Consider the following 11,238-nt stretch of genomic DNA (forward strand, 5'->3'; position numbering starts at 1 on the left):
CCGCTTTTCCCCTCCACCTCCACTGAGGCCACCGAGTCCCTTCCCCAACACCCGGGATGGGACACGGGGGGACGTGCAGCCCACGCTGTCACACCTCTTGGGCTTCTTGGCAGTGGTGCCTGCGCAAAAGCCTTTCCTGCCAAGTCACAGGATGCGATGACGGTGCGGCTAGGAAAACTTCAAAACAGCCCAAACAATCAGAGATTGTCTGCGGAGAGCGGGCTCTAAAATTGGCTCCTGGATTAGCACCAGGCTCACCCCTGGGGCCTTTGTCAGGAGAGCTGGGCTCAGCAGCGATGACGGAGAAGGACCTAATCTCGCTTCCTATCTGTGATTTGGGTCAAATTTAGCCCAGCTTTGCTGGCTGTTCTTGTCCCTCCATGACCTGCTGGCATCCCGATACCCAGACAGCGGCTGGCCACCGTGGCGGGGCCAGGAGCGACTTCCCGCTGGCAGGAATTCTGCAGTACCTATAGGACCTATATGACTCAGTCATATATAGGACCTATATGACTCAGGAGTCAGCAATCCTTTTTTATTTATTTCCCCAGAAAAGTTGCTTAGGAACCCGCGTCCCCTCCGTAGCCCAGAGCAATGCAGCTCTGGAGGGTGGGGGTACAAGAATTGCTCTTTTTTATGGCTTTAGCATGTGTTGGGCTGGATTTGCTCTTTTTAGGTAAATCCCAGTCAGGCAGTGGTAGAAACCCTCCTGTTCGTAGGGGTTTCTTAGCACCTTTGGCCCTTGGCATCAGGGTCTTCTGCCACAAAGCCCCTGCCATGAGCACCAGGGACCAGTAACATGTCCCCATCCCACCATGAACCTCTTTCCTCATCGTTTATCCCGTGGCTCGGCCCCAGTGTCCTCCTGATCCCAACACCCTTGCAGCACCTGCATGCTCCAGAGCTGCTCCCAGGGATGTATTAAACATGGTCGGTGCATGTCTAATGGCTCTTACGGACCCATGGGCTCACCTCCGGGCTGTGGAGACTTGTTTCTCCCTGCCCCGCACAGCAGCATCCCTCCAGCATCCCTCTCCCCGCCCGACCCCTCGGAGGAAACCTCGGACAAAAGAAACTCGGAACAAAAACCAGGAGCAGGGAAGTGGCAGGCAAGGGCCTGTGTCAGATCAGCCAGATCCCCAGGAGGAAATAATTGAAACAAGGCTCTGGCACGTGCCGGGAGATGGGATGTGTCGGGGAGACCGCTCCCTGCCAGCCCTCTCTGGGTGCTGCAGGCAGGGACCAGCCGCTCGCCTGCCCAAGCCCGTGTGTTCGGTGCTGCGGGCCGAGATGGCGAGGGAGAGGAGACATCAGAAAATGACATTTTGGTAGAAAAACCTCTCTGTAATTGAACTCCTGCAGTCTGCAGGAAAGGGGCTTTGCTTTCTACAGGAGGTTCCCCCCAGTCCTGCCAAAGCCAGAGAGAAAATGATGCTGCAGGAGTTTCCCAAGCACCCAGAGCCACTTCTCATAATCCTGCTCTGGAATACACCTTCCACCCGGGGCAGAGAGGGTCTCCTAACCTTAAAGACCTGCCCTAAGGCCCATTTATCCACCCTGGCTTTGCAGGAGGGGATGGGGGACATGGAGCATCCTTTCCTTTGCGCTGGGACAGCACCCATGGCCAAGGGGGCAGTGGATGAAACCTCAGCGCTGTGATAAAGGTGTAAAACATATTTCAGCTCCAAGGGGCCGTTTGCAATACAAGGGGGCTATAGCTGGGGGCAAAATCATTTGTCTTCTCAGGAGAATGAGCTCTTGTGTGCATGCAGGTGCCTGGGGCTCAGAGAAGGGGAATGCCATAACTCACAGCAACAGCGCTCATTAAAAAAAGCACTGGGAAATGCTGGAAAAACAGGATCTGGGGGAGCAGTGGGGCTCCCCAAGCCCACTCCGCCCTGGTGAGGATCCACACCGAGGGCAGAGGCACATCCCTCCGTCCAGAAGAGACTACATACAACGTGTGCATCCATGGGACAACGTGCTTGTGCGCTTGGGTTTCCCCAAGTAGGCTGGACACCCTCCTTTGCGGACGATGCTGCGGCATGGGTGGGATGGGGGAAGCTTGCAGCCCCTCCGGAGCCGGGTGTCCTGCTGTCTTGCTCTCGGGGGGTGAAGCCAGGAGGGTTGCTTGCAAAGACAAATTTACGGGACGGGTTTATATTCTTGCAAGCACGCCTTTGCCAGAGCGTTGATTGCAAGCAAAGGCTTGCAGCTTGGAAACTTGGAAGGGTCCAGCTATTTTCACTCTCTCTCTCCCCAGCTCTTTCATTCATGCTTCCTCTCTCTTCTCCCCAGTGCATTTCTCACTCACGCTCTCATTCATGCTCGCTCGCTCATTCTCATTTTCCTGGCTGTATTTTTAGCTCCCTCGCCGTTCGGAGGATGTGAACATTATCCCTGAGTCATGACTTTGTGAGGAAACAGGCAGCCAGGGCTCCCATTACAACCCGTGAGGGCTCTTATCAGCTGCGGCGCAGGCTTGCTGGGGAGGGGGCTTTATCTCCCCGGTCCTCTCCTCTTCCTTTTTCTCCAGCTGCTGCAGCCCCAGCTCCTCCACCGAGGCCACGAGGCTCATCCCCTTGGCTGTGTCGTGATGCAGAGCTCAACGAGTTAAATGAAGATTGGCAGTCAGGAAATGGGAGTAAACCGTAAGGGCCAAAGAGCATCCTCGGTGCTGGGGTGGCTGCCACAAGAATTACATCAAGCGAAAAGGTGTCTGGCAGGGCTTTGACACCAAATGCTGCTGGTGTTATTCCCAGCCCATGCAAACAAACATGAGGTAATGGCACCTGGGGGCTTAGTCGTAAGCTTGCTCTGCATTTGGAAAACACAAAGCCCCCTGAGTATCTCAGTCTGGCTGATGAGAACGTTAAAGCAGCAGCAAAGTGTTACACCGGCTCTGTTCCCACACGTGGATGAGCCATTGAAATAAAAACCATCCCACGTTAGAAATGATCGGAGCCGATCATTTATTCGGGCTTTCTTCCCAAATGCCAATGACATATTGCATGCTACAAAACAGCAGATCATCTTCTGGAGAGAATTAAAAAATAATCCCAGGAGGGAGGAGGCAGCCTGCCCGGCTGCTGCCGGCACAGGCAGTGCCGCTGCCTGCGCGCTGCCCTCGGGAGCGTGACGTTACGGATGATTTCCAAGTGACCCCCTGGGTCGATGCCGGAGGGAGGAGGATGCAGGGGGGCAGCTTTTGGTGTATCTCGACGCAGCCTTGTGCATCACGACATGGCTTTGCTACTCTCAATGCTCTGTGCCGGCCGGTCGTGAGGCTCAGCTTCACCTTTTCATGACATTCGGGCTGTTTTCAGCTCACTTCCTCCGACTTTCCTCTCTAACCTTTATGTTATCTCCTTAATACTCTCTCCTCCCTTTTCCACCCATCTGCTTATTTTAGCTGCCTCTTCCTGCCTGCACGTGCGGCCGCTGCCCTGTCCTGGGCCGGTCCCCTCCCGTGCCCCCTCCGTGGCAGAAAAGGGGTCACTCACCTGCCCTCAGCTCACGGGGAGAGTTTTGCCCCATTTTCATGCTTTCCAAACAATCGAGGTAAATCCCCACCCTGCTGCACACCCATCCTCCCCAAATGTGGGAGTTAAAATTAATCCTTGTGGTCCTCTGTCCTCGCAAGTCCCCCCGTGGAGACGGTCCCGCTCCTTCACCTCCTGCCTCTGCGGCGATGCTGTGCCAGGAGCCAGGAGAGGAGGCCCTGCTGCGTCCCACCTTCGAGCCCGTTTGTCCGCCGCAGGAGGACAATGAAACGGGTGCTATCACAAACTGCCCAAAGAGATGAAAGGCTGACATGGGGTCAAGAACCAGCTCAAGAAATTCAAGGAAGAAAAATCCATTGAAGGCTACTAAAGAAACCACTTCTGGGTCAGGAAATCCCAGCACTGCAGTTATCGGTGCTCAGAAAGGATACCAGGGAAGGATCAGGCCCTTTTCTGCTACTTCCCCCTCTGGCTTCCAGTATGAGCTGATAGTGGGGCCACTGGTTTGGCTTAATGCAACCATTTCATCCCACGCCTCCAAGCTGGTGGCTTTCTTCCCTGGCACAGACACAGCCCCCATGAGGACACTGGGGAAAAAGGGACCCAGGGAGGGAAGGAGGAAAATTTTTCCATCTCGGGACACGCTGAGACACGACGCAGCGGAGGGGATGCTGATGGTGCAGGGTATCTTGCCATGACACCTGGCAACCTTGGGCGTAGGTGGTGGGTAGGAGAGGACCAGCAGGAGCTTGGGGACCTTCATGGTCGTGTTTGTCCAAGAAATGAGGCCATTTGCAGTCCCAGAGTCAAAACACTCCAACAGTGGAAGCCAGGACTTCCTGGGCTGAGCCTCGTTGCTAAATAAAAGACAAAAGAAAGAGTAATTAGATCCCATTAATTGTTGTTAAGAGGATTTTTGCTGGCGGCCAGCACTCCTCTTGGGAGGACACAGCCCTGGCCTTACCCGGTATGGCTGCAATAGCACTCATGTGCAGACTGGATTTATTTTAAGCACCCCCGCTCCCCCCTTTTCTCTCAGCCCCAGCGACTGCCAACCCTCCCATCCTCTCCGTCTCCTCCGGCCATGCTCACACAGAGGCCAGACATGCTCGGGGATGGGGAGGTGAGGACAACCGGGGACCACAGCGGGATGTAGCCTGCTCCGGGCTAAGGGGGGACAGCAAATCCACGGCTGCTCCGAGCATCGCAGCCCTGGAAATCTCAGCTGCTGTGTTTGTGAAGGGATGCAATGCAAGTTATGAGCCAAGAACGTGTAAATGATTGGAAAATACTTGAAGTGCATTCAGCGTTGAGGGAAGCGTGAAGGGTTAGTCCTTTAGACATTAAAAGGATCCTCTGCCCCTGTCATTTACCTGCGTTCTGGCTTCTATGTTTTCCCATTAGAGTTTATTAATTATGATGGCTATTATTTTGTTGTATGATGAACACAGCCCTTTCGGCAAGCCTTGGGACATTGCCTAGAATTACAAGCAATTTAATAACAAGGACCCGAACGCTGAGGCCCTGCTTTCACTCCTGCCTTATTGGTGAAAAACCCCACTGGTTTTCATCAAGAGGAGAATTGCAGCAGGCAGCCGTGGCCCCCCCAGCTCCGTCTGGGTGCTTTTACGGTGATCCTGCTCAGAAACATCGCGGAGCTGCGAGGCTTGAGCAGGGAGCAAGTGCTGCCAGACCCGTTTCCCAAGCTGGAGAAGGGGATGCAAAGTAGGGATGCAGCCCCGGGGGGAAGGAATAAGGGGATTTGGGGCTGAGACTTTATTTTTCTCCAAATTATTTTTGGTTTTGCTCCAGTCCTGCTTGGGAACTCCCGATTCCCCCTCCCTCCACTCAGACCACTGTATTTCTTGCCCTGCGGAGGTCTCGGTGCAGGTTAGGACAGGGCAGCCACTTCTGGGGCACACAGAGCGTGACTCAGAGCTTCGGCAAACCACCCCGCATGGGAAGTGGAGGTGACCGCAGCCTCCACCCGAACGAGAAAGGAGCACCCTTTTAGGGACACCTTCCCATGTAAGACCCGCATCGGGGTTTGGAATATCTCCACATCTTACAGGCAACGACCCCTCCTCTTCCGTGACACAATTATTTGTAACGCTGAAGCCCGTAGTTTGCTCACACTCCAGCATCCTAGAAGTTGGTTTTGCTTCTTCAAAACCCCAAACCTTTGTAGTTCACCATTAAAAGCACTTTTTTTTTTTTTTTTAATTCGCGGCAGTGGCAGGCAGCACCTTCCCAGAAAGTTGCGTCTCCTGCAGCGAAGGCGCCGTGTTTTCAAGAGAGGGTTTGCTATAAACAGGGGGGACTGCATCTCTGCTTTACCTCTCCCTTCTAGGGCGGCGAGTGGCTAAGAAAGCACAAGCACGCCTCCTGAAGGCAATCCTCAGCCGGGGGTCCCCCCCGGGCCCCGCAAGCTCCCCGGGGGCAAAGCAAGGGGGTCCAAGGTCCTCGGATGAAAAAGGGTTATTGTGCACAAGCAAATCCTTGCTTTGGCAAAAATCACTGTGCTGTCGTGAGGTTTGTGCTCATGGGGATGAGGTTCGGAGCACCCAGATGGGGTGTTATCCTGCTTTTCTGGGTTATTTCTGCCTCCGGTTGCCTCCATCGCAGCATCTGGAGAAGCTCACAGTCTTCAGGCTGTTTATCTTTGCTGCACATCTGTAGAGCAGGGAAGTGCTGTCACCCCCACCGTAGGAAAGGAGCCTATTTACTTTCGAAACGGTCGGGAGCTGAGCTATAGCGAGAGGTCAAGTGTCTCGGCTCCGAAAACAGCAATGCCAGCGCAGGCACCTCCGCAGAGCAATGTCTGAGCATCGCGGTGCTTCAAGGGATCCTACCCTGCAGCAGGATTAACTGACTTGGTAAGGTCCATGCAGGGCATCTGGAGAACATATGTCCCCGGGGGCAACACGGTACCTATAGGACAAAACCCCATTTCTGCTGCGGCGCTCGCCTTCAGCACATTTCAGTGCACCTTACACAGGAGGAAGATTTTGTAATCCTCATTATACAGCTGGAAACTGAAGCGCAAGGAAAGGGGGGATTTGCCCACCATCACTGAGCAGAAACCCATTCCTGGGCACAGCCGCTGCCGAGCCCCCCACGCTCAACAAACCCACCGAGGCTCAGTGCAATACGCTTCCAGTGCACCCGCTTCAGCAACCACACACGCATTTCTGATATTTATTTTAGCAGCGTTAAAAGCACATTTTCTAATTAAAAGTAAGAGCAAATAAAATCCTCACTGGTGTTACAGTGAAGCCCTTCCATTCCTACACCTAAAAAAATCATAATGCATTAGTCTTCTTTCTTTCTTTTCTTTCTTTCTTTCTTTCTTTCTTTCTTTCTTTCTTTTTTCTGCTTTCTGCTTGGGTAATGAAAGAAAACATTTTAACCAGTTTCACTTCCTTTTACTATCAGCAGCAAGTCAATGCCACTTATAAGTTCTCATCTATCAGCACAAGTGTTTGGCTTGCAACACTATAATGTTTTCATTTAAATTAAAAAGAGGAGGGAATGTAGAGGCATTTCTCCAGTAATGAAGCAGCGTGGTTTTAAGGTTAAGGTGGATCTGAACTCTTTAAGACAGTTTCTAAACTCTTGGCTTCACTTAAAAGACTTAATGCCACACGACCTAAATGATTCTATGATTCTACGAAAAAGCATCTGAGCTGAAGCAAAAGCCGGGTATGCTACGAGTGCCTCTCGCCACTGAAAATTTGCACATATTTCCTGGTACCTCTCATAATTTTTTTTTTTTTTTCTGCAGGGCTAAATGTATGCATATACTTTACATTTTGCTTTTCTCTGAAGTGACACTCTCGGCTTCCCTGTGTTTCTGGAATTGTTTTAACCCTGCAACAAGCTGTGGCCTGAAAAGCATCATTGGGAGCCGCCTGGCGCCGTCCGTCCGGCACTGCAAGCCCTGGGCCGGAGCCAGCAAACACAGAGAAGGGTTCGAGATGAGTGAGCTCCAGCGAAGTGTAGCACGAACCCGCCTTCCTCTAAACCGAGGTCACAAGATCTGGCAGGTGCAGACAGGCTCATAGCTGAAGAAAGACGCCTTTTCTGTCCTCTTTTCTCCTTCAGGGAGGCAAAAGTCATAGGCAACACTCTCTTTTCGTATTAGATCAGCTGGAAAATGTGTGTGAGGGTTATAAACTCATAAACTCGTCTTTGGTCTCTGTTCTTTTTGGTTCACCTTTGTAAGATCTGAAGCGCAATGTCACTGTTAACAGATCTGGATCGTGCTTTTCTTCTTAATTTTGCACCCAGTGGATTCATTCACTACTGGCTTTTCTGGCTTGCTTTCCACATTCATCTCCTGAGCGCTGAAAAGAGGAGATGGAGCCAAAAATATATTCTCTGAGCTCCACCGGTTTTGGCCGCTCAGCTTGCAGGGGCAAAGAGTTTGCACCATCTTTCCCTGCTGCTGTAATTACTGTGAGATGAGTTCACTTGGGATGAGAGGCAAAAAAAGGGGCACCCCCAAATGCTGAAGAATTGGGAAGGGGATGGATGGTGGAGAAGATGCATTTGCAATCATGTCTTGAGGGCCCAGCCACTCCTGGGAGCCAAAAGCCACGATCATTTGGAGGTTTTTTGGCGGGTAGTATGAAACGAGCCTGGCAGAGGTTCAGTCTGCTTCCAGTTCAAACCACCACAACCACCACCTGGGCTAAAGAGGCAGGTGTGGGGCAACGAAAGCCGCGGGAGGGGGGTCCCAGTGGGCAAGATGAAGCCTCCCCACGCGGTGACATACCCGACTGCACGCCGCAGGCACCGGCCAGCGTGCGCAGCTCGCAGTGCGCGGGCCGGGGGAAACCTAGCTCGCACTGACTCATTCCTGAACTCTGAACCTGCCTGTCTACTCTCCTTTATCTGATCAATGAAGTGTTGGTTTACTGATTATTTTACTGCATCAGACTGAGCAGCCATGTGTCTCATTTTCTCCTGGGGAAGGGGTCCCCTCGAGGCAGGGGGTTGCTTCATGGCAAGCCAGTAAGTGCAAAGGAGCCAAGCCCAAGTCAACACTTGAGGCGATGCCCAAAATCCTCCCCAGCCCCTCTTTCACTCTCCATGGGGTTATCCCATAGCAGCGGAGCTGGGCAGCCAAACTCAGCAGCCTGAACCAGCCATGCCAGAGCATTTCTTCATGCTGGCATCTCTGCATGGTACATGGAGATGGTCCCTCCAGCAGCAGTTATCTCCCTGAGTAGGGGTGCAACCCAAATCCTGCAGTGCCCTGCCTGCCTCCCAGGTCCCCATCTGGCCCTCTGAGCTCTTCTCCCCATCTAAAGTCTAGAGAAGAGATAATTTACTGGGAAATGGCATTGCTTCAGGTACCAGTGAAAATAAATCCGTAGGTACTGGTAGCTTTCCAAGCAGTTCGGAGGCTTTCCCATACCCTGGGGCGCTTTTGTTTTAAAGACTCGTGAAGAGTCCCATACTTTGGCTGCAGATCTGAACTTTCATAGATCTTAAAGCCAGAAAGGACCATAGATTATCCAGGCTGACTTCCTGTCTAACGCAGGCCATATGAGTCCATCCCCGTATTCCTACAGTGAGCCCAATAATTTCTGCTTGGCTATACATCTCTTCCAAAAAGGCATCCGGTCTTGATTTAAAGACTTCAAGAGATGGAGAATCCATCACTTCCCGTGGCAGCTTGTGCCAATGGTTATTTCTAATAAAGGAGGAAGCTTTTTAGAGCTGGGCTTACATGTCAGAAGCCTCTCTGGGTAAAGAAATGCTCACAGACTGTCTCACGAGCAAAATAAAAGCACAAAGCAATCACTGAAGAAGGATCTTGCCCCCAGAAGTGTGTCTATTCTTTCGCACTGTTGCAGTTGATCTATCTTAAGCTGGTCTTTTCTCTGCAAGCATGATCTTCTGTAGCCCATCATGGCTGTAAAAACATTGCTTCAGCAAGTCTGCACATTCGTTGTAAGTTGGTTATCTTTCTCAGAAGCAACCCAGCACATTTTGCAAATGCACACGTTTCACAAGAAGTCCTCCCTGGGAGCATGTAGCCACCCTGGTCCTTCCAGCCTCCACAGGCTGTGAGACAAGCAGATGCTCTGCAGAAAACACCTCCATGGCTCCCTCTAAGCTAAGGTATGAAGTCATGGGGAGCAGGGAAGAGATCGCTGCTCGCAGCACTGCCAGGTTATCAGGACAGTTATATGGACACCTGGGTCTACATCATCTTTTTCCAGGTTTTTTGAGTTCACATCTCCCAGCGCCTGCGCGAGACAGCCCTTGGCCACGGGCCAGCTGGCTGAGCCTCAACCCGGACAGGACAGTCAACACGGGCAAGCAGGAGGAAGTATTTGGAAGAGCTGATGACAAGTAGGACTGTGCCTTGGAGGTAGGACATGTGTCCACTCACTATGCTACTGACGTGGATTCATCCTTAATCCTGGATTCCCACCACAGCTGACAGGGGACTTGTTCTTGGGCGGATTTGGATGACCAAGGCATGGCCCTGCTGACATCCAAAAGTCTCTTGCTATGGACAAACATTGTGACTTATCTCTCTGTTTCTCTCCCAGTGCCATCAGACTGTATGGGAGTGTGCAAAACCAGATGTTCTTGTAACCTGCTTTTACTGAGTTATTTATATCCATGTAATATTTGACATTTCCTGTTCTATTAAAGGGCTCCAGGTCCCCAAGACATTTTCAAAGCTGTAAAGAAGCGATGGTCAGAGGAGCTGCTGGAGCATCCCAGACAGTGTCTCCATGCCAGGAGCGGCATGCGTGGAAAAGCAGTGCTGGGAGAGCAGTGCAGGAGCAGGAGGGAGGGATGGGAGTTGCTCTGCAGTATCTTGACAATTTAATGCACGGAGATAAAAATTTCTGCTTCTATAGGACGGCTGTCCAGACTCTTAGTGAAGAGATTTGGCACCCGCTTAGCACCTATATGAATCAACCTTAAACTGCGTCTGTGGGAACTCACTTGTTCATATGGTTTAAATAACCCTTCGTTTGCCAGATAAGGATCCCCAGCATTGCAGCTGAGCTCAGCTGATAGCCCATCTGGCAAAAAGAGTTGGACCAGATCTGAGCCAAACCCACAGATATTTTTTACCCCTACAATATATCTAGCGCTGCTGGGCAGTGGGGACAGAGCTGCCATCAAATCCCAGGTCTCTCAGATCTTCCAAAATCAGATGAGAGAGATCTCCAGGATGAGGGAAATGTCTCATGTGGTCTCAGTTCCTCAGCTGATTGACACAGATTCCCAGCCCAGATACCACAGGGAAGGCAAAATATGGCACGGAGGAAAAATCAGGATCAAAATGCATCTGGGAAGTTTGTTGTTTGAAAGACCACATCCTATGAAAGGCTCGCACAGCCGAGACAGGACTGCTGCAGAAACAGGGCGGTGGGAGGAGCAGGACTTCCACATCCCTTCTTGGCAGCCTCATACCTTCTCCCCAAAGAAATGTGCCCAATTTCTCTCTCTGCTTATCAGAATTTCCTCCCCATCCAAACAGATCTGAAATAGTAAGGGATTTCAAAGAGTTTGGCCTCGGTACAAATGCTATTTTTCCAAGCTGCCACAAGGTGCCAGCATTTCAGAGTGTTACCGTGCTGGGAGCCAGGCGGTGGGGGAGCTCAGCTGGGGAGGACCCGCAGCATGGGTTGAACCCCTCTCTGCTCCGCCAGCTCCCCTCCAGCCCTGCCCAGGCTGTCCTGGAGCCCCTCTGTCTCCC

This window comes from Nipponia nippon, unplaced genomic scaffold (assembly GCF_047370975.1).
Source record: "Nipponia nippon isolate SJK-2023a ecotype South Korea unplaced genomic scaffold, ASM4737097v1 scaffold_28, whole genome shotgun sequence".
NCBI classification, from domain to species: Eukaryota; Metazoa; Chordata; class Aves; order Pelecaniformes; family Threskiornithidae; genus Nipponia; species Nipponia nippon.